This window comes from Triturus cristatus, chromosome 10 (assembly GCF_964204655.1).
Source record: "Triturus cristatus chromosome 10, aTriCri1.1, whole genome shotgun sequence".
Lineage (NCBI taxonomy): Eukaryota > Metazoa > Chordata > Amphibia > Caudata > Salamandridae > Triturus > Triturus cristatus.
In genome coordinates this window covers 413,881,345-413,901,944 of record NC_140593.1, presented here as the reverse complement: position 1 = coordinate 413,901,944, position 20,600 = coordinate 413,881,345, and the positions used below count along the sequence as shown (strand labels likewise).

The following is a 20,600-nucleotide window of genomic DNA, read 5'->3' as shown; positions in this document are numbered from 1 at the left end:
TGTTATAGGGATGATGATGAGGTTTGCTATGCACCTGCTGCAGTACTGTTGATGCATTTGCACTGCCCTTGTAAAATAAATAGTTGATGACATTTGGAGCCACAATACATTAACTTCTGCCTTTCCAGATACCTCGATCCCCCCCCCCCCCCCCCCACCCGAATAACCCTCCTCTCGAGGATTCCACAGTGCATTGAGGATTGTCTCGCCCAGTTTTCTTACCCCCTTCACACCTTTTTTATTTTCTCCTCTCTCAACCACACTTCAACTAGAACCTTCTCTTCTGGGCCCCTTTCCCCTCCCCCAGATGCACTTCCTGGGCTAGCAGTATGAGATTTTTTTTTAAATACATATATTTTATTTGGGGTTTTTGCAGCGTGCCAATAACCACTCTAGGGTTGGTTCGGAGCACTTAGAGTAAATGGTGTATATAGTGTAGTACTTCCTTCATGGTTCATTCCTTGAATGGGCAGGGCTGCAAGGCATGCTATGCTTGTGGTAGCATGGGGTGCACAACTCTTTTCCAGCATAGAATGGGATGTGCATCTGAGCAATCAGGCAGTCACCCAACAAATTCTCATCTCTCTCCCGGTTTACTATTAGCCCACCCAGAGACACACTGCATGATTGGGCACGAAGACTGCCTGACATTTTTGCAATCTATAGAATCATCTGCGAACAAGAAACCTGAGCAGATCAGGACATTAATAGGAACAGTTACAAAGGTTTTTTCGACCAGTTTCTCTATGGGAAGTCCCTCATCGTGCAGGTAGGTTTTGGTGATGGTGGCGTTCCGACTGAACGCAAACAAGCCTTGAGGCTTGCAACTGGCTCTGGTACCTTGGATATTGGTGCAGGGCGTCTCCAGAAGGCACTGGCGTCTCCAAACTCAGTAGGGAGGCGGATCTGACCTCCTGAAGCACAAAGACATTTTTGCAATGGTGCTGTTTCATCAGTGGGCCCGGGTGTTGACAGAACTCTGGAGTTGCAGTTGGTGCCTGCTGGTTCAGGGAAGTGGGTCCTCCATTCCAAGGGAGATGCTGCTAGGTCGAGGAAGTGCTAGGCAGTCCTCCAAGCGTTTGGGGGGCCTGTTCCGCTTCTGGACGAGTCAGTGTTTGTCGGGAGAGCAGCAGTCAAGCAGGGTTTTGTGCCGAAGTAGATGCTGGTCCACAGTACTCACGTCTTCAGCTCTTCTTTGTCCTTCTTCAGGCAAATGAATTGGAATTCCTGGTTCCAAATTTATTAAGACAAGGTGTTTGATACCAAACACCATAGGTTTCAGTGAAGCCATCATGCAGCCGGGGAACTTGTAATGATCAGTGACCAGTACATATACTTAAGGTAGCTTCCCTGTTCACTTGTACTATCTAGTAATTGGACAGCACAGGGGCAAATCTGCTCAAGCAGATACAGGTCTTCTGATGTATTATAATATGCTCTGCCTTAGGGCTATCAGGCATGCTTTAGGGATGACTTATACAAATTATATGCAGTGACTGTGCCTTGTCGTGTTTGCAGACACTGTTTGCACCATGTCACGCAGTATGCAATGGCAGTCAGCATGCAATTTGTATAGGGGTCCCTTACAGTGGCATAATACATGCTGTAGCCCTTAGGGAACCTCTTTAGCGCCCATGCACTAGGTACTAGGGGTACTATTTACTGGGGACTTACAGTGGTGCTAAAGTGTGTGCCAATTGTAACAAAATTAGACCATTTACCTTGTTTTTATGGAAGGAGCACTGGCACTAGGGCCTGGTTAGCAGGGACCATGTGGACATCAGTCGAAAAACATCAGCACCAGTGGAAAAAGTGGGGGCGATTGTGACAAAAAGGGGCACTTTCCTACAAAGTTACATAGCAGGCTGTGCAAGGTAAAAAAAAACATTGACAAAGCCAAAAGATTTTGCAATAGGAGAAACCTATTGGCTTTGCCGATACTGGTGTTAGTAACTGTGGATTTAGTGAAGTGAACTGGGGTGCCTGTGCAGAAGAAAGTCTATCCCTGTGAAAATGTTAGCCACCTTTGGTGCTTCGCTTCTTTCTTCTAGGTATGTGTGCTCACAGATTATTTTTGGTATCTAGCTTGAAGTTTTATCTGTGAGGGATAACGAGCACTGACTGATGTGCTGACGCAGACAGCTTTACCTGAAGACTTGAAAAACCGAGATTACCCTTTATCACTAGCAACTATTAATGATGCCAAGACACGTGTAGAAGTGAGTTGTAGGAAAATCTGACCATGTGTGTTCTTGCCATGTGAGGTTTACAAATGACCACATACATATGATAGAGCCACCAATAAAATTCTAAATTGTCTTTGACTGGCTCCCTTCTTCATTAAAATACATTTTATGTTTTTTTAAACTTCCTAACCTTATAAGAGATTGTTGGTGGGCCATCATCTAAAACATCTTTAAATATGCGATGGTGCAGGCTTCAGTGGAAGGGTTGTACCTTGTGACCCTTACTTGTTATTAAAATTGGCCTCCAAAAAGAGTTAAGTGAACAAAATGTGTGTTTGTTTACAGGTTAGAACTTCACATTAACGAGCTGGGAAGGAAAGTCTTTGAGAAGATTCCTATTATTTGGAGCAGTTTTACGTAAAGGCTCTGGTAACTCTCGACTCTGCGTCGGTTGTGACAAAGACATTTTGTGACCCGAGAGCAGGGCCACTGGTGCACTGGAGACGCTCACATGATGGGTCTCAGAGTTTTAGGAAGGCCCTTCAATGATGTCATCGTCCCCGCAAATAATCTGGCAAATGCACTTTAGAGAAGACTGAGAAGCCCGCAATTTATTGTGGAGGACATACAAGTGTAACGTATCATACCACCATCCACTGCAGAGAATTATTCAAGTGTTTGAAGTTAAATCAAGGTAGTAATATAAAAAAATGCTTCAAGTGTTTTATGATATGCATTGTTCCAAGGTTTTTTTTCTTTTAAAGCTGGCCAAAGCGTTCTCTAGATACCTTTGGAGTGCACCATAAGAAACTCACTGAAAAATGTGTGACTGGCACCTTGAAGTATTTCTTTTTTTAAATTCTTTTTATTAAGCAGTTGTTCGAGGTCAACAAAACATTGCACAGTATCCGCTGAAAACCGTATTAGCCACTCGCAGGGGGCCATTACATCGATGTTACTCTTGCCTCCCCCCCTCCCCCCGTTCTCGTGAGGGGTCTACTGTCAGTTCAGAAGCGTGTTCAACAACCCATGAGTGAGAATGGACTGCCCCCTTTCCTCCCTCTTTCCCATCCCACCCTCCCTCGTTGGACCACCTGTATCGCAGCCATGGTCCCCAGAACCTGAAAATGTTTTTTTAGCTGAATTGGAAGATTGTGCGTTTTTTGTTTAAATGGGTGCTCATTTTATTAACACAAGTGTACAAATACACAAAATGCCCCCCAGCCCTCCATTGTGTTGCTGCTCCCACCTCCCCCACACCCTGCTCAGGTTGCTTTACCACCCCGCCCATGTCTGTTGTGTTGATGCCGCCCCACCCCCCCACCACGGTTCCCCAACCCTCCCGTCCCCCACAGAAAAACAAAAACAGAGCCAAATGGTTCTCACGGATGCTGTGCAATGTGGCTTAAGGGGGGGAAAAAAGCACTTGACAGTCAGCGCTGGCTACGACACTTTATTTTTCTTACTTTAAGCCATGTTGTATAGCAGTCCGGCTCCTGTGCAACAGGTCTAAAACAACATTGACAACACCCACATTGGCAAAACAGATTGGTTTTGCCAATGTTTGTTTTATTTGTGCCAGGCTACTTTATTTGGACTTTTTCATTACTGAAATTTAAGTGCAGCAAGAGCTTGCTTATCCCACAAAACCGTACATTACTTTACTGCGGTCTTCCATCAGTAGGTAACTTACATCCTCGTGGTCAGTCATTGTACATTGTGAATTTTTTTTTCCGCTCTTTATATGTATAAAGAACCCTCCCGTCTTTCTTTGGGGCTCCTATTCATACCATGGTTTAATAGTGCGAGGAAAAATCCTTATGCCACCACTGTTGGTTTTCACATAAATAAAAGGAAAGCGAATACACGGCCACGCGACCAAGATTCTGTCCGATTGCAGTTGTAGACATTTATCTTGATCGATACCAATGGCAACAAGCATTTGCAATGCAATAGGTCTCGCATTTACGCAATTTTAAGCTACTGGCATTGCAAAGGACAAAGAGTTTTATTTATGTTTTGAAAACCAACACATAAAAGTCCTCGTCATTTACAATGCCAATTGCTCAAACTCGCATAAATACAAGACACACTGCACTGTAAATGGAGGACATCAGAGACAACGGGAGAGAGAAGGCACAGACAACGGGAGGGAGGGCAGGGTTGTAAAGAAGGCACCAAAGCACGTTGTGCCTGCAGGGAGAAACTGGATTAAGAAAATAGTGCTTAAAAGTAAATAACACGTACAGTGTAACAACCACAGGTAAGGGGCCTGACATCATGGAAGGTGACAAATGAAGGAGGCAGTACTAAGGAAGGACTAACAAGCCTATTTATGAATCAGAAGCCAGCATTTAGGATGGAGAATGACAAGCCAATGGCAAATCTGGGCAGAGAGTGGGCAGGGCTTCTATTCCCTACTCCACTACAACACGTTTCGCAGAGTAACGCATGCCCGCTGTCCCTAGACTCGACCTAAAAACAGGCTCAGCAGCAAAGGGATTACGTTCTTTTCAGTTTTAATTTCCATTTCATAAACACACTTCATTAATAAGTACTGTTGTGAGTTGTACATTGCTCAGCATTTTGTTGAACATTCAAATATTGCTCATTGACCACTAAAGGTTGGGAAGTGTGGTCCTTACTTAACTAGGGCAGTACTGGGTTCCACAGATTGCGGAGGACTGCTACAGAAGTCTAAAGACGACAGCATTTGTTTAAAATAAGTGGATGGTTTCCAAGCTTTCCCCAAATCTAGTTTGTGGGATAATAAGATTGCTGCTAGCACCTCAAAATATGTAATTGACAGTAATTCATGTACACCATTTGAATGCGCTACACATGGTGGTTGCAGGAACTACTATGGACCCTGAAGTGAACACACATTTGGGATCTGGCACAACTATTTCGTTGATGTATATGCATCCCACATACGACTACAACAGGAGCCATTTCGAATATTACTCCTCCAATAATTTCTCAGGTCAGTGTTTGTCTAAATTCAAAGACATTTAAATGCCATAAGACAAAGATAAAACTTAGCACCCTTCCAATTCAGGAACCTCAGCATGGCCAGAGCCAAATATCGTCCCTCAGCACTCAACAGTCTGGTTTATTTTAAAAACTATAACAACCAGTCCAACAATACATCCTGCTAAAACATTCTAGCAGTCTTCGCACTTCATATTACAAAGCAAGGTTTGTGATGTCAACAAAACTGTGCACAAATAGGAAGCCAGATAAAATTCAGATGTTTCCAAGTTCCTGAATTAGCATTCTCTGACAAAATAATGTAATTTCCTTTGGTAATGCGCCGTCTAAATGAAAGCGTGTTGAAACGCAGCGTGCAAAGTGAAAGCGCGCCATGTGCGCACTGTGTTGAAACGCCAAAATAACAATATAATTTTCTTTGGTAATGTGCTGTCCAAGTGAAAGCGTGTTGAAATGCCGAGTGCACATCTCCTGTCCGTACGCGTGCACATCTCCTGTCCCCCTTCGCAAGCAAAATCGACAATAATAGACCTCGGAAGCGAGCAGCGCATGCGCTGCGTCGCTAGGCAAGACCTAAAAACTGTGGCAATCTGCCCTGCATGCTAGTAAACAGGCCTTGACCAAGCTTATACTTTACTACGCTCACACATTCTAACAAGATGGAATGCATCACTTCTATTTAATGCACTGCAAATGTATTATAATTTATTCTGTGCTGAAAATGATCCGCATCCTCAGGCAGTCCGGATACATTTACATGGCTCACAGCACCAACCCAAAATGCTAAGCAGTCCATGCCGGATGCTCCCATGCTCAAGAAGGGCCCAGTGACATACAGTTGGCAAAGAGATGTACAAACATAACTTCTCACACAAACATCTAAAATAAGAGCAAATACACAGACAGGTAAGACACAAACGAGCACAGCATGGCACAAAAGCCATAATGATGTCAACACGATCTAACAACACAATCAGCTAAATGCTGGACAAGACCTCACCCTAAGGGAAAGGGAAACAGGAAGTCGCCAAGACTCATTTACCCAGACACTCAAGAAACACTGCAAAGATTCACGCAAGCTCTGGCATAGCCTCAACCACAGACTTATCTTGCCATCAAACCAAAAGGAACCATCTCTAAACACCTTCCAGAACACAAGCGTTCCTACACAAACAAAAAAAAACAAAAAAATTAATAGATGTCCACAGACCCTAAAACCACCAGTTAATAGCCGGACCTTGCCTCTGGATTGTGGAGCATGCTAGCTTATACACAGAAGTTATGTACAAATGCAATTAATATAAACATTCCACAGAAAGCACATTACAGTTCGGAAAAAAGGCGGCCCATCTAATTTCCAAGCAAATGGCCGCTGCTTGCGGCTTTCAGTTCCGTATCAAGTGTGAGTAACATGTTTTTCGACTGAATAATCTGGGTTCTGTAAAATATTCTGCGAATTAAACACTTCTATTTTAATATAAAGCAATGATGGTCCTGACAAAAAATATTTGCCAGATCGTGTTCCACCTTTGTCTCCAACAACACAATTGCTATTAAAGAAGATCAGAAGTATTTCACAGTGTGTATCTGACTGAAGGATCGATAAGAGACCAGATAGTCCATGCTGCACTGCTCAGACTGCATAACTCTGCATTTTAAATTAATGAAGAACAACAATTGGTATTTGTTACCATTGTGGACTGTGGGGAAGAGCCACCATTTATGAGAAGCGAAGCACCTCGAATGGGAAAGATGCCCCTACCCTCGCTCAACAATGGTATTATACAGAATATTACACTCTATACTTCTGCATATATGTTTTACGAAGTTTATCATATGCATTAGGTTAAAATAAAGGTTTAACCAAGATATAGAGAGTTATATTTGTGCACTAATGTAAAAATCACACTGAAGAGGCCTTTTGACTATTAGGAGTGTGGTTTCTTTGTGTAAAGTCAGTGTTACATGCAATCTCTGAGGCAGTAAACAGTACTTTTCGAATGCAAATTTCGTTGTACCTCGGAAATAAAATGGAATTTGGCTTCGCACTGTAGAACTAAATGTGAAAATGCGTATCTATCAGTCAAATTGCTCTATATAAAATGGGTTCATGGGCCACATATATTCGCTCTATCATGCTGCATGTATACCGTCACTGTGAATTATGGTTCAAACACTTTCCACTGAAAAATCATTTTTGATTTTTCTGTAACTTTTCACCCTAGGAATGGATCAGCAACAAGCTTAGCGAAGGTTGCTAAGTTTGACATGCCAATAGCTGGGCAGATCAGCGCAGGAGAAAAAGGTCAAGGGGAGGTTATAAAAATAAAAATGCAAGATCACATTTTTGGCCCAATAGGAAACGTCCCTCGCACCTACAATCAAAGCATGTGATGTGTGTGCGTGTGCGTCTCTCTCAAATCTCAGGGGAACAGAGGTTATAAAAACAAGAGTCATGGAAAAACACAGAAAACAGCACGTGATGTGCAATGCAAACCACAATCACACAAAATGCCATTTGGGTAGTGGATTAGCCTCCATACTATGAAAATTATTTTAATTAAAGTAAATGCTTGTCGGCTACAGTAAAGTGAGCCCGAGACAGTTCCGTATTTTGCAAGTTTTTCCATAGAATAGTGGCTCCTGTCCCACTGCCCACACAGGCACTGTGGAATATAAACTGTTTTGCATTATGGCTGTCCACCACTTTTAACTGTGTCACAGAAGGATAAATTACTTACCTGTAATCCTAGTTCTCTTCCAGGGGTATCCTCATCAAAGTCATAAGCACTGAATATTCCCATCCATGTGCGGGGACCCCGGAAAAAAAAATTATATATGAAAGAAAAAAAAAAATATATATATATTTATATAAAAAATATCTACTGGCGGTCGCCAGTAGATAGTTATAGTTAGGACCGAGTTCCCATAGGAAATCTGAAAATTCTATTTTGAATAACTTTGGCGCCGGTTGTCTTATATTCGTGAAATTTTCAAAACTAATGGGGCGCTCCGCTCAGCTCCTAACCCTGAAAGTCTCGGGGTGATTCGTCAAGCGGGGGCTGAGAAAAAAGGGGGGTCCCAAAACGAGTTTTCCCCATGCATTTTCCCATAGGACCTTTAGTCGAAGGTACAGCCTGAACGGCTGAACAGAATTACTTGAAATTTGGCAAAGAGGTAGTCCTCAAGTCAGGCATGTGCCTTTTGCATATATGGTGTCAATCTGTTCAGTAGTTCCTGAGAAAATTGCAGTTATAAGTACATAAATATCTATATGCGCGCACCGTGCGCGCACCAAATGTCCGCGAGCGTAATTATGATTGGTGGTTAGATGTCAGTCAACATTCCAAATCGGTCGAAATCAGGAAGTGTCGGACGCCATTTTGTGTGTGACAGTGAAAAAGAAAGGTGGAGAACGTGAAAAGGGGGCAGGGTAGAGAGATCCTGACCCCCTAGCCTTTTTCAGGGGGTCCCTGAAGGACCCCGAAGGGTGAAAAAAACATTTTATTTTTTTCAAAAAAATCGCGGGGTGCGCGCACCCCCCAGCCGCCATTTTGAGTTTTAGAGGCAGAAGAAAGCTAAAAACACAAGTGGAGAACGTGAAAAGGGGGCAGGGTAGAGAGTCCCTGACCCCCTAGGCCTTCTCAGGGGGTCCCTAAAGTACCTCGTAAATAAAAAAAAAACATTTCGTTTAATAAAAAAACTGTTTAGAAGTTTATAGAAGATATTAACTATGCTGTTCAACTTTATCCAAATTCAAAACAAAAGAGCAGAGCCATTCCATATTACAGGATGCAGTCAATCTATAACTATATACATAGGTAGTTTATTGTAAAATAAATATATAAAAAATATAATACAGACATAAATTAGCATTTAAAAACCTTACAAATTCCCTAAAAAAACCATAGGTTTCACACACGTTATAGTTAGGAATTAGCATTTAAAAAACCTTGCAAATTCACTGAAAGTTAGGAATTAGCATTTAAAAAACCTTGCAAATTCACTGAAAAAACCATAGGTTTCACACATGTTATAGTTAGCTGGACATTTCACTCGTACAAAACCATTGAAATTCCCCCGTTATAGTTAGTTCAGCTAACTACAACTCGCGCGACCGAAATCCACTGCTGATGACGTCACATCCATTTAGACACTTATTTACCCATTTATTCTTTCATTAACCTTTAGATATACATATATAAAAAATATTTGTTTTACAGAAAGACACATTCACTGGATGATGTCATCAGTGATGTCATTTGAGATGTCATCAGTGATGTCATGAGTGATGTCACTGACCATGTCATGAGTGATGTAATATGTGAAGTCATCAGCAGTGGATTGCGGTCGCGCGAGTTATAGTTATCTGAACTATAACGGGGGAATTTCAATGGTTTTGTATGAGTGAAATGTCCAGCTAACTATAACATGTGTGAAACCTATGGTTTTTTCAGTGTGTATATATATATATATATATATATATATATATATATATATATATATATATATATATATACACACACACACACACATATACAGAGCTAGCTCTCTCCCTCTATATATAATTTTTAGGTCTCGCCTAGCAGCCCGCATGCGCTGCGAGACATTGTAAGGGCTTCAAAAAGCTCACCACACCTATTGCTTGCGGTTACCCGCACGGCGCCATATGTTTTGAATTATCGTGCCCAGACATGGGCGCGATGATTCAAAACATATGGCCTGGTGCTCGCTCTCGCGCGCACCACTCTTAGGACGCTGCATTCCAGTTTGGAGCCGTCACTGCTGTGGCCTTTGCTTCGAAATGTGCATTCTGTGCCAGCGCTGGCTTACTGCAGTGGTGGAGATGGTGTAATCACAGAATGAATGGTGGTCTTTTACAAATGGAGGCACATTTAGACAAACCAAAAAATGTTATGGCACTTATTTAAATACGTATTGGATTTTTCTTTGGTACTTACTTTTCCTCTCGAGTTGAAGTTTAAACGTTTTGGGGCTGGTGACTTCTAGCGGTGGAAAGTGGAACTAGCAAATGTTGCTAGTTGTCTTTTTTTCAACAAACGCGTTAAAAAGACGCTTATTTTTTCAACCAATAAATGTATTCATTAGAATATCTCCCTTGCAATAACTGTGTGAAACAAGTGACGAGAAGCTCTTTTTTTTATTTTATTTATAAAAGACTAGTTTTACTTTGTGTTTACTGAAGTACTAGAACTGTTGATTTTCAGTTAAAATGTTTTGTAGTTGAGGAAGTACGGCCTATGAACTGATAGATTAACACAGCGATGAGTAATAAGAAGGCTGTTAGGAGCTGGGAGCAGGCCCTGGCTGCGCGAGGCTGCAGTTTGAGAGCTATGGTCTGAGTTGTAGCAGGAGGAGGATGCTGGGAAGAGTGACAGTGTCTGTATTACTTAGCCATGCCTGACATTTAAAACTGATATTTAACTTTGACTAGTCATATTGAAATGTCACTAAGATGGAAAAAATAAACCCTTCTTTTCCTCCCTCGCCATTATGAACAGCATTGGTGTTCTCGCGCTCCCTCATTGTGTAAGTAACGTTTGGGTGAGAACAGTACTGCATTTGAAGAAACTCTGGGGCCGGAAGTTTCTTAAGATCCTGCCCTGGCGCTGCTGAGTGCCAGGAATGCCGAATAACATGGATCCTACTTTCTATTCCACCTCAAAGACTGTTCCTTCCCCTTCTGTCTCGATCTCACTCTTGCAGGTTATTTTACATCACTACGTTTTCTTTTGGTCTCTCTTTCCCTATCATTGTGTTACCTTTTCTGCCTTTCTCGCTCTTGATCTGGGTCAGAGACGGGTGGTAGATAAACCGCGCTCCTCAGTCATTAGTGCCGGTGCCCACCTCCTGCAAGTACTGGCACAAATTAAGCAATGGGCAAGAAGCTCTCATTTGTCAATATTTATTGCTCTGACCAACAAGAGGGCACTGAATGTGGCACCGGTCTACCAAATGAGTGACACTTATTGAGCTGAAATCCAATAATAATAAAGAAAACATGCCGAAGCGGTTCCATATAGTCACACAATCACATAGCCTCGTCTGAAGGTTGGAAACAGACACAAAAGCTATGAAACTTGTAAAAACGCTGAACAACTGCATGTGTCTTCTGCAAAGATGTGTGCGTGATCCTGGCAGAGGGAGCAGTCATTTAGGCTTTCTAAGCCCTATCAAATGAATACCTGTCAGGTGGGTGGCAGTGTACCTGATTCAGTCTTGGTAATGTCCAGGGACACTCCAGAGGGGGGGGGGGGTTAGGGGAGGGGGGGGGGGGGGGGTTAGGTGTGCCTCGAACAAGCACATTTCTTATTGATGTAATATGTTTATTTTACGTCTCTCTTTCAGTCAAGGGAAGCTGCATGAATGAAAACTGAAAGTGTGCAGGGTTAGACAGTTTTTAACTGCTCTCAAATTAGGGAAGGGAACTGAGGTATTAGTACATATTAATGTGAAGAGGATCACACACTTTAAATGGCATGTTGCACTGAACGTACTCCGAAATATCTTTTTTTCAAGATTTTTAGGTTTCACATTGGCCAAGACCTTTTAATTTTACTAAAATTATATACATAATGTTCACTTCAAGGTGCTTTCAAACAGCCCTCCTAATCCATTGGTCTGTTGTGTCGTCTACATTTTTCTTCTACTGCATGGAGCAGTGGGTCATTCCACTTCAGCCATTGACTGACTTCACTGAGTGGCAGCATTCTGCCCCTTCACAACCACATCCTCGCGAAGTAGTTCCCTTCAATTCTATGGACTACTATGTGCGCTTTTTGAGACACACGTTTTTGTTTTAGACAATTTTTGTTATATTGGTGAGGGCTTGACATCTTCCTCATCAATATTTTTTTTCCATAAACAACGAAAAAAAAGTTAGCATTGACAAACCCAAAAGGCCAGCCAACACCAAACCCAATCGTTTTGCCAGTGCTTGTTTTTTGTGTGTGATGAATTGTTTTTTTGATTGAGGTGGGTTCAAACCCTTCTCAAGCAACATCCACAAACCTTGTCCGGGTGAACCACAAAAGTCACTAAATTAACATGTGCTTAACCCTTGGATAGCTTGGCACAAAAGCAGTCAGTCTTAATTTATAGACACTGTGTAAAGTACTTATGCAACACACTAATAGTAATTAACAAAGTGAAAACACAACAAGCGATATCCCACACCAATTTTGAAAAATTGAGTACAAATAAATAACAAGCATTGGCATAGCCAATAGGTCTCCCCGTTGGGACATTATAAGTGTTTAGCCATGCAATAGTTGATGTTGCACCAAGGATATTGTGCTGCAGAATTAAATACTTGTAAGGTCCTAAAGGCGAGACCTATTGGCTATGGCAATGCTGGTTTCTCATATCAATGCAGCCCCCATCTAGGAGGCTAAACAATGCAATAACAAATAAACTGCTTTTGCAAACACATAATATATGTATAAAAACACTGGAGGGCAAGTACCACTTGAACTCTGTTTTTAATGAGTAAACCTCATGAAAAAACTGCAAACAAAGCAGACATTTTTAGCCTACAGGCTGAATTGTAAACCAATAGCATAGAAAATGAAAGCATTTTCACACACAACTGGCACCATGCCTTTAAGCAGCATGGACCCCTAGCTTCCCATCATGCCTCAGGGGTGACAGGTCAGTTGTTCTTTGCGTAACCCTGAAGATCAAGGCACAAAGATATCGTTTAATAATGAAGTAATCTCATTTGCCTTGGAGAGGCAGGTGGGTTGCTTATGACTTTGATGAGGATACCCCTGGAAGAGAACTAGGATTACAGGTAAGAAACGTATCTTTCTCTTCCAGGGGATCCTCATCAATAGTCATAGGCACTGAATAGAATAGCAAGCCCAACCTCCACCTGCAGGCAAATGAGAGTGAATAACCAAACATACAACAACAGCTGCAATCAGCTGCTGAACAGATTCCTCAAGGAGACCTGGCCTACTTGAGTGTCTGCTCTGGTGTCTGAATCTAGACAATAGTGCCTTGTAAATGTATGGACAGACCTCCAAGTTGCCGCCTTACAGATCTCAGAGATAGGCATGTTATGAAGGAAAGCAGTCGTAGCCGCCTTTCCTCTTGTGAAATGCGCCTTGGGAGTAGGCCCAAGGGGCTTTTGCGCTAATTAATAAGCTAACTTGATGCATGAAACTATCCACCTGGAGATGGACCACTGAGGCTGGAAACCCTGTTCTGATCGACCCATAGTTAACGAATAGTTGATCAGATTTTCTAATCGTCTTGGACCTATCCAGATAGAATTTTAAAACTCTTTTTAGGTCAAGCGAATGTCAAGCCCTCTGAGCTGGAGTGGAGGGATTAGGGAAAAAAGTCGGCAGTGAAATGGTCTGATTCAAATGGAAATCTGACACCACCTTCAGAAGGAAGGAGGGAGGAGTCCTCAATACCACCCTATTGAGATGGAAAACAGTGTACGGTTCCTTTGAGCAGAGGGCCTGTATTTCACGAACTCTGCGAACTGAGGTGATCGCTACCAGTAAAGCCACCTTCCACGTGAGGTGTTGCAAGGTTGCTTTGTGGATAGGATCGAAAGGTGGAGCCATTAACTTTGATAGCACCAGGTTCAGCTCCCAGGGCGGTGAAGAAAGCCGGACCGGAGGGTAGACCTTTTTTAGACCTTGTAAGAAGTCCTTCACAACCTGCAACTGAAAGAAAGAAAGAAGGCTGAGAAGTTGAGCGCCTATATGCAGTGATATATATTCGTGGAGGAGTGTGGCTCAATGGTTAGAGCGGCAGACCCTGAAGCAGAGTTCTGGCCAGGGACCAGGGTTCAATTCCCGCCTCGGCAGGGCTCGGGCTCAATTTCCTCGGACCTGTCTATTCTCGCCTCGGTGCCTATTCTAATTACGGGCCCCATGCTGCAACTCTGGGCAATAGCTTGCTTAGCCTCCACACCGGCCCAAACAGCGCTAAGGATGCCTGGCTTCACCCTGGGGGAGCCCAGGAGTGGACACTTCACAGGGAAAGCCAGGAGGGGTTCCACAGCGGTATGAGTATCAGCGCCAGGAAACCGCAAAAGGCGACACCGCAAGGTGGCCGTCTGGTGACAGTGCACTCTATAAGTACCTTGACATTTACATTTACATTTACAAAGAAAGAAGGCTGAGAAGTTGAGCGCCTATATGCAGTGATGGCTCCTAATTGCACCTTAATGGAAGGAATCTTCAAGCCTGCCCTAGCTAGGTAAAGCAGGTATGGTAAAATGACTTCCTCCTGCCCCTTGGTGGGGCTACAATTGTTTTACATGCACCACATATAAAAACGTTTCCACTTGCAAGCATTCGAGTGTCTAGTGGACAGCCTCCTAGCTTCTTTTAAGATGGTCATGCAGTCTTGTGGCAGTCCTAAATGACCATACTGGAGGACCTCCGGAGCCATGCTGCCAAGTTCAGTGAGGGAAGGTTGGGGTGATGAATTCTCTCATTCATCTTGGATAGCAGGTCCGGTCTGCACGGCAGTCTCCTGTGTGGGCATTCTGACAGGTGCAGAAGGTCCAGGTACCACCATTGCCGCGGCCAGTCCGGAGCAATCAGATCATCCTCGTGTGCGAATGAGAGAGCTTGGTCACCACCTTCGGGATGAGAGGAACGGGTGGAAAGGCGTACACAAATGCCCCTGACTAGTCTATCAAAAGGGCATTCCCCTTTGACCCTGGCCGGTAGAACCTTGAGGCGAAGTCTCGGCATTTTGTATTTTCGTCGTCAACGAAGAGGTCGATGCTGGAACGACCCCACGCCTGGAAAATGTCTTCAACTACCTCGTCGTAGAGTACCCAATCTTGTCTGTTCTCGAAGTGTCGACAGAGCATCCGCTTGTGCGTTCTGCTCCCCTGGCAGGTGTACCGCTGTAATCGATAGGTTCCGTGCCAGGAGCCAATGCCAGAGAGCTTGAGCGTCCAGTGACAAAGTCCGTGAGCGAGTTCCCCTATGTTTATTCAGGTAGTACATGGTGGTGGTATTGTCAGTCTGTAATAGAATTGAGTTTGCCTGAATCGAAGGGAGGAAAGCCTTGAGTGCCAGGTGAACGGCTCTCAGCTCCAACATGTTTGTGATATGAGCGCTCTTTTGATGACCATTGCCCTTGCTTCTGGAGAGACACCATGTGGGCTCCCCAGCCTTGGAGGGAGGCGTCCGTAATCAGCGTCTGAGAGGGAGGTGCCTGATGAAAAGGTATCCCTACTTGCATAGTCTCCTTCATCCACTATGGGATGGATGCTCTTGCTGCGTTTTAAAGATTTAGCTTGTCGTCCCAGCGAGCTGTTTGCTGATCCCACTTGTCCTCCAGATCCTGCTGCAGAGGACGCATTCTCAGCCTGCCATTGGGGACCAGGAAAATGCAGATTGCCATCGACCCTAACAGGGAGTCAATCTGACCAACTGATGGCATTTTGTTGTACAGAATTAGTCTGCCTTTCTCTGTGATGGAAAACTGTCTCTCCTCCGAAGGAAACACTTTTCCTACCTCGGAGTCTACCAGCGCTCCCAGATAATGGATTCTCTGTGTGGGCTGCTGAGTTGATTTTTCAAAGTTCACATGAAGGCCTAGCCGGTGACAAAGCTCTAGGCATTGTAGGAAGTGACTCCTCACACTATGGGGGGAGGGACCCTTCAACAGCCAGTCGTCCAGGTAAGGGTACACGAAGATGCCTCTGCAACGTAGTGCGGCTGCCACCACTGCCATGCACTTCGTGAACACTTGGGGAGCTGATTTCAACCCGAAGGATAGCGCTTTGAATTGGTAGTGGGACGATCCCACCAGGAATCTCATTGCCTGTGATGTTGACTGACCTGAACATGAAAGTAAGCATCTTGCAGATCCAGCAAACACATCCAATCTCCCAGCCTGAGATGTGGATATATTTGATGGAGAGCCAACATGCGAAACTTGTCCATTTTGATTGACTTGTAGAGTGCTCGCAGATCCAGAATGGGTCTGTATTCTGCTTTTCGACCCTTCTTCTTCACCAAGAAGTATCTTGAGTAGACCCCTCAACCTCGTTTTGATATTGGCACCTTCTTGATGGCTATTTATCGCAGAAGGGTGGCAACTTCACTCTGTAATATCCATCTGTTGGCACGATGATGGAACCGGAGAGATTGAGGGAGGATGGCGTCAAAAACGTAGAGAGTACCCATTCTGCAGCGTAGCTAACACTCACTGGTCTTTTGTGATAGCTCCTCACTCTTAGAGATGATTTGCAATACTTCCCCCCCCCCCACCACTGAAACAGTAAACGGCGACGGGGGAAGTGGGCACTCATTGTTTGGTCTGTGTCTTAGCAGAGGTATTGGACTGACGGTGGTTTCCTCTTCCCCTGGAGGAACACTCGGCCTTGGTATTGCGACCTTTGCTGACCTTGCTGGTCCTGATTTTTCTGCCAATGAAGGGTTTGAACCCTCTGTTGGGAGGATACACGATTGTAAGGTCTGAAGGGTCTTCGAAACTCTTTCTTCTTTTCTAGACCCACGGCCTTTAGTGTGTCTAGCTCGGTCTTCATCCAGGACATTTCCTGATCTATGTGTGTACCGAATAAAGATGAGCCAGAGAAGGGAAGATGGAGGATCCGAGACTGTGCTTCTGGTTTAAGCGCTGCGAGACGAAGCCAGGAAGCTCTCCTAGCGCATATCCCATGGGCATAGGTATGAGCTGAAAGAGTAGCTCCATCGGCTGCAGCGCTGATCACTTGGTCCACCACCAAGCTGCATTGTTGCAAGATTTCTTCAAAATCTTTGCGATCTTCCTTGGGCAGTTTTTCCATAAATCTTTGAAGGGAGTCCGACAAAGACCTGTCCTAGCAACCCAAAAGAGCCGATGCACTCGAGACCTTCCTTCCCCAAAAATCCTGTGCTTAACTCTCCTTATCTGGCGGAACAGTAGAGGAGGAGGCAACTGAGAGTCTTTTTTGCCACAGCAATTATAACAGAATCCGGTGGAGGGCCAGATCTAAGGAAAAGCGGATCCTCCTCCAGTGGACGATATTTCTTCAGAATCCTAGCCGGCGCGGTCTTGAGGGTCGCCGGCGTAAGAAAAATGTCCATGATCGGTTGAAGTAGGCCCGACACCAATGGCAGCAGCGGTCTAGATGCAGGCCTCTGGTGTAAAGTCTCAAAGATAACTGAAGACAAGCTCTGCAGAGTCGGCATAGGGATGTTCAGTTTAGTTGCCCCTCTAGAAAGTACGTCCTGGAAACTGCAGTCATCCACCGGAGAGACCCTCGACGGTGGGCTGCCAGTAAGAGTCAGTGAGTAGTCTCTTTGTGACGTGTGTGTGGAAGAGGAGGAAGGCGTTGGAGATCTGTGCCTTCTCCTCCTGCTTCTGGATCTCCTTCTGTTAGAGTGTGCAGGTGTGCGACTGTGATCCCTGCCTCTCGATGGGAGTACGATCTCTATCCACAGACTGCACCAGCCGAGCCAACGGAGACCTGTGGAGGGGGCTCGAGTAGTGCGGTGCCCCTGTTGCTGGAGTTGTAGTCCAGTGATGCAGAGGCCAGTACCATCTCGGTGATAGATGGATAGAAGGCGACCTTTACCCTGCTCGCCTCTCAGGACAGCATGGAGGAGGAGATTGATCTCCCTCTGTCTGTGCAGGCCTGTCCGCTGAATCTGGATGCCCCATGGACACTGGACTGCTAGACGTCGAGATCACAACCTTCGTAGATCTGGACGTTGAAAATCTGAGTGGAGCTGCGAGAACCTTTTCTCCACGTCGGTGATGGTGATGTAGACAGGCTTACCGGACCTGAGGCCCTTTGAACCGGTGCTCCGACATCGATCTTGAACGTCCCCTCTGGACAGACTGTCTTCTTGACGTTGACCGTCGTCTCGGTGACGGTGATGCCTTCTTCGACATTGACATTCTCCTCTTTGAAGGAGGATTCAGTCTTGAAGTCGGCCGATGCCTCGATGTCAAGCGCCTGCCTGATGCCGGAGTACCTTGCTTCGACGTCAACCGTCTCTGCTCTGACGACCGGTGTCTCGACGTCGTCCTCCGGTTTGCTGACAGAGACTTCTGCTTTGGCGACGGAGTCTTGTGTCTCGACGTCGAAGATCCGTGTACCGGTCTCGACGGAGACTTCTGCCTCGATGACGATCACCGTCGAGGTGTTGACGGCGGAGTGATTTGTCTCGACGTCAAACGCCTAGCCAGCGTCAACGGAGATTTCCTCCTAGACGTTGATTGTCGTCTGGTTGACAACAACGGAGGGCCCTTTACCTTTCTCGACGTTGAGATTTCGTAGAAGAGTGATGCGCCTGCACCACCATAGTCTTCGACGATGACTGCTCCGCCGTCGGTAGCTTCGACAACGATCCGGATGCCGAAGGAGAACAGGTCGGGACCTTGGCTCTAGACGTCGACCGCGTTCTCTTTTTCTCTTGCCTCACTGGAGACCTACCTCTTTCAGAGAGGCCATAAAGTTGAATTCTCTCCCTGTCCTTGATGGTTCTTCTCGACAACTTCTTGCAGTGATGGCAGGTGGCAGAAGAGTGAGAATCAGGGAGGCAGAGTATACAAATACAGAGTGTGTGTCTGATCTAGCCTTCTTTTGCCACAGGCAGGACAAGGATCAAATAAGGAAGGCATTTCTGACAGAAAATAAACCTTTTCTGGAACGCCAAAAAGGTTTAACCTTTACTCTAAGGCTAAAAGACGTCGAGTGAAATCAAAAAATCCACAAAAAATTAGACCATTTTTTACAGAAAAGTCAAAAAAGGAAGAGCTGTGAATCCAGGGTCCTGTCTGAAGGAGCCAGAAAGAACAACTGACCTAATTGTCACCCCTGAGGCATGATGGGAAGCTAGAGGTCATGGCTGCCTTAAAGGCAAAGTGCCAGTTTTGTGTGAAAATGCTTTTATTTTCTATGGTATTGGTTTACAATGCAGCCTGTAGGCTAACAATATCTGCTTTTTTTTGCAGTTTTTTCATGAGGTTTACTCATTAAAAACAGAGTTCAAGTGGTACTTGCCCTCCTGTGTTTTTATACATATATTATGTGTTTGCAAAAGCTGTTTGTTATTGCATTGTTTAGCCTCCTAGATGGGGGCTGCATGGATACAAGAAAAAATTATATATATGTTTTTCATATATAATTTGTATTATTTCCGGGGACCCCGCACATGGGCGGAAATATTCAGTGCTTATGACTATTGATGAGGATCCCCTGGAAGAGAACTACTACTTAAATTTCTTTCTAGTTTGTTAGCAGCTGAGATAAGTGGATTTTTATTAGTGAGTTTTGATTAGTTTTGTATGGATTGCTTTGTTCTTATTGTTCCTTACGTTTATGCTGCACGCTTCCCATTCAGTGATGCCAGGTGGTATTTCACACCTCTTAGTAGTGCCAATCCTTATGACTGGTCTGCTTTGCAGGTAAGGACTGTTGGTGATATTGATCTGCCAGAGAAGCTAGGCTGAGTGAGCATGCATAATGCTTGAGGCATTCCAGGGACGGGTTGATCTACTTGACCAACAGCTACTCGCCATCAAAAGGTACTTCCATATCAGATGCTTAGCTGTTGCATAAAAAAAAAAAGTGTGAACGCTTTGTGCAAGATCAAGCCATAATGTTTGCAGAACCTTTAGTTTTGAATCTAAAAAGTGTCCAACCAGTCGTTGACTAAACCATTCTTCAGGCCAATTGATCATGGTCCGTTCATCCATCCTTTTTAAGGCACATTTTTTGTGGGAAGACCTTACCAGGGCTTGTTTCCTTTTGGGGCACTTAACTCAACTGAACTGCTTTGACACGTCCCTGCGGGCCTAGACCAAAAAATAGCCTGGACTCCTCTTTCTCGATGACCTTAAGAAGCATCAATGAACGGAAGTCTCAGGCCACGGGGTTATGCTTGGAGCAAAGACATTGCATACATATGTCTTGTGTGTCAGACAAAGACATCTTGCGATATCTGACACAAGATTTTAACTCTTCAGTTTTTAGAGGAGACACTGGAACTAGCCGCTGTGGAAAAGCTGAGGAATGTTGTTGGTTAAGTAACAAGCTGAACTCCTGAATATGCCCCAATAGGCACAGAAAAAGACAAACTAACGCCAGTACAACAACTGCAGAACTGATGACTTATGTACTCTGAGGTTATCACATCTTGTGAGGGCAGAGTTGTTGAAGTCACATGGCACCATTTGCGACACCAGGGAACTATTGTTAGAGGGAAAAGTATCATGATACAGTCTGGCACTTGGGGTTATTCATTTCAAACAAAATCACAGCTGGCTTCAGAAAATATGTCATCAGCACAAAATGCCACACGCCATTTATCTATTAAATACCAGCTGTAGACTACTGAAGAAGACAAACGAAGATCAGAGGGGAAACAGTAATCAAAAATAGTACAGCACAGGAGTGAAATAGTA

At 44.4% G+C, this 20,600-nt stretch overlaps 1 protein-coding gene across 1 annotated transcript in view; it reads right to left on the bottom strand.

The window, feature by feature from the left end:
* The window catches only part of PDSS1 (decaprenyl diphosphate synthase subunit 1), a 321,226-nt gene that overhangs the window by 240,064 nt on the left and 60,562 nt on the right, over positions 1–20,600 (bottom strand). The window lies entirely within an intron of this gene.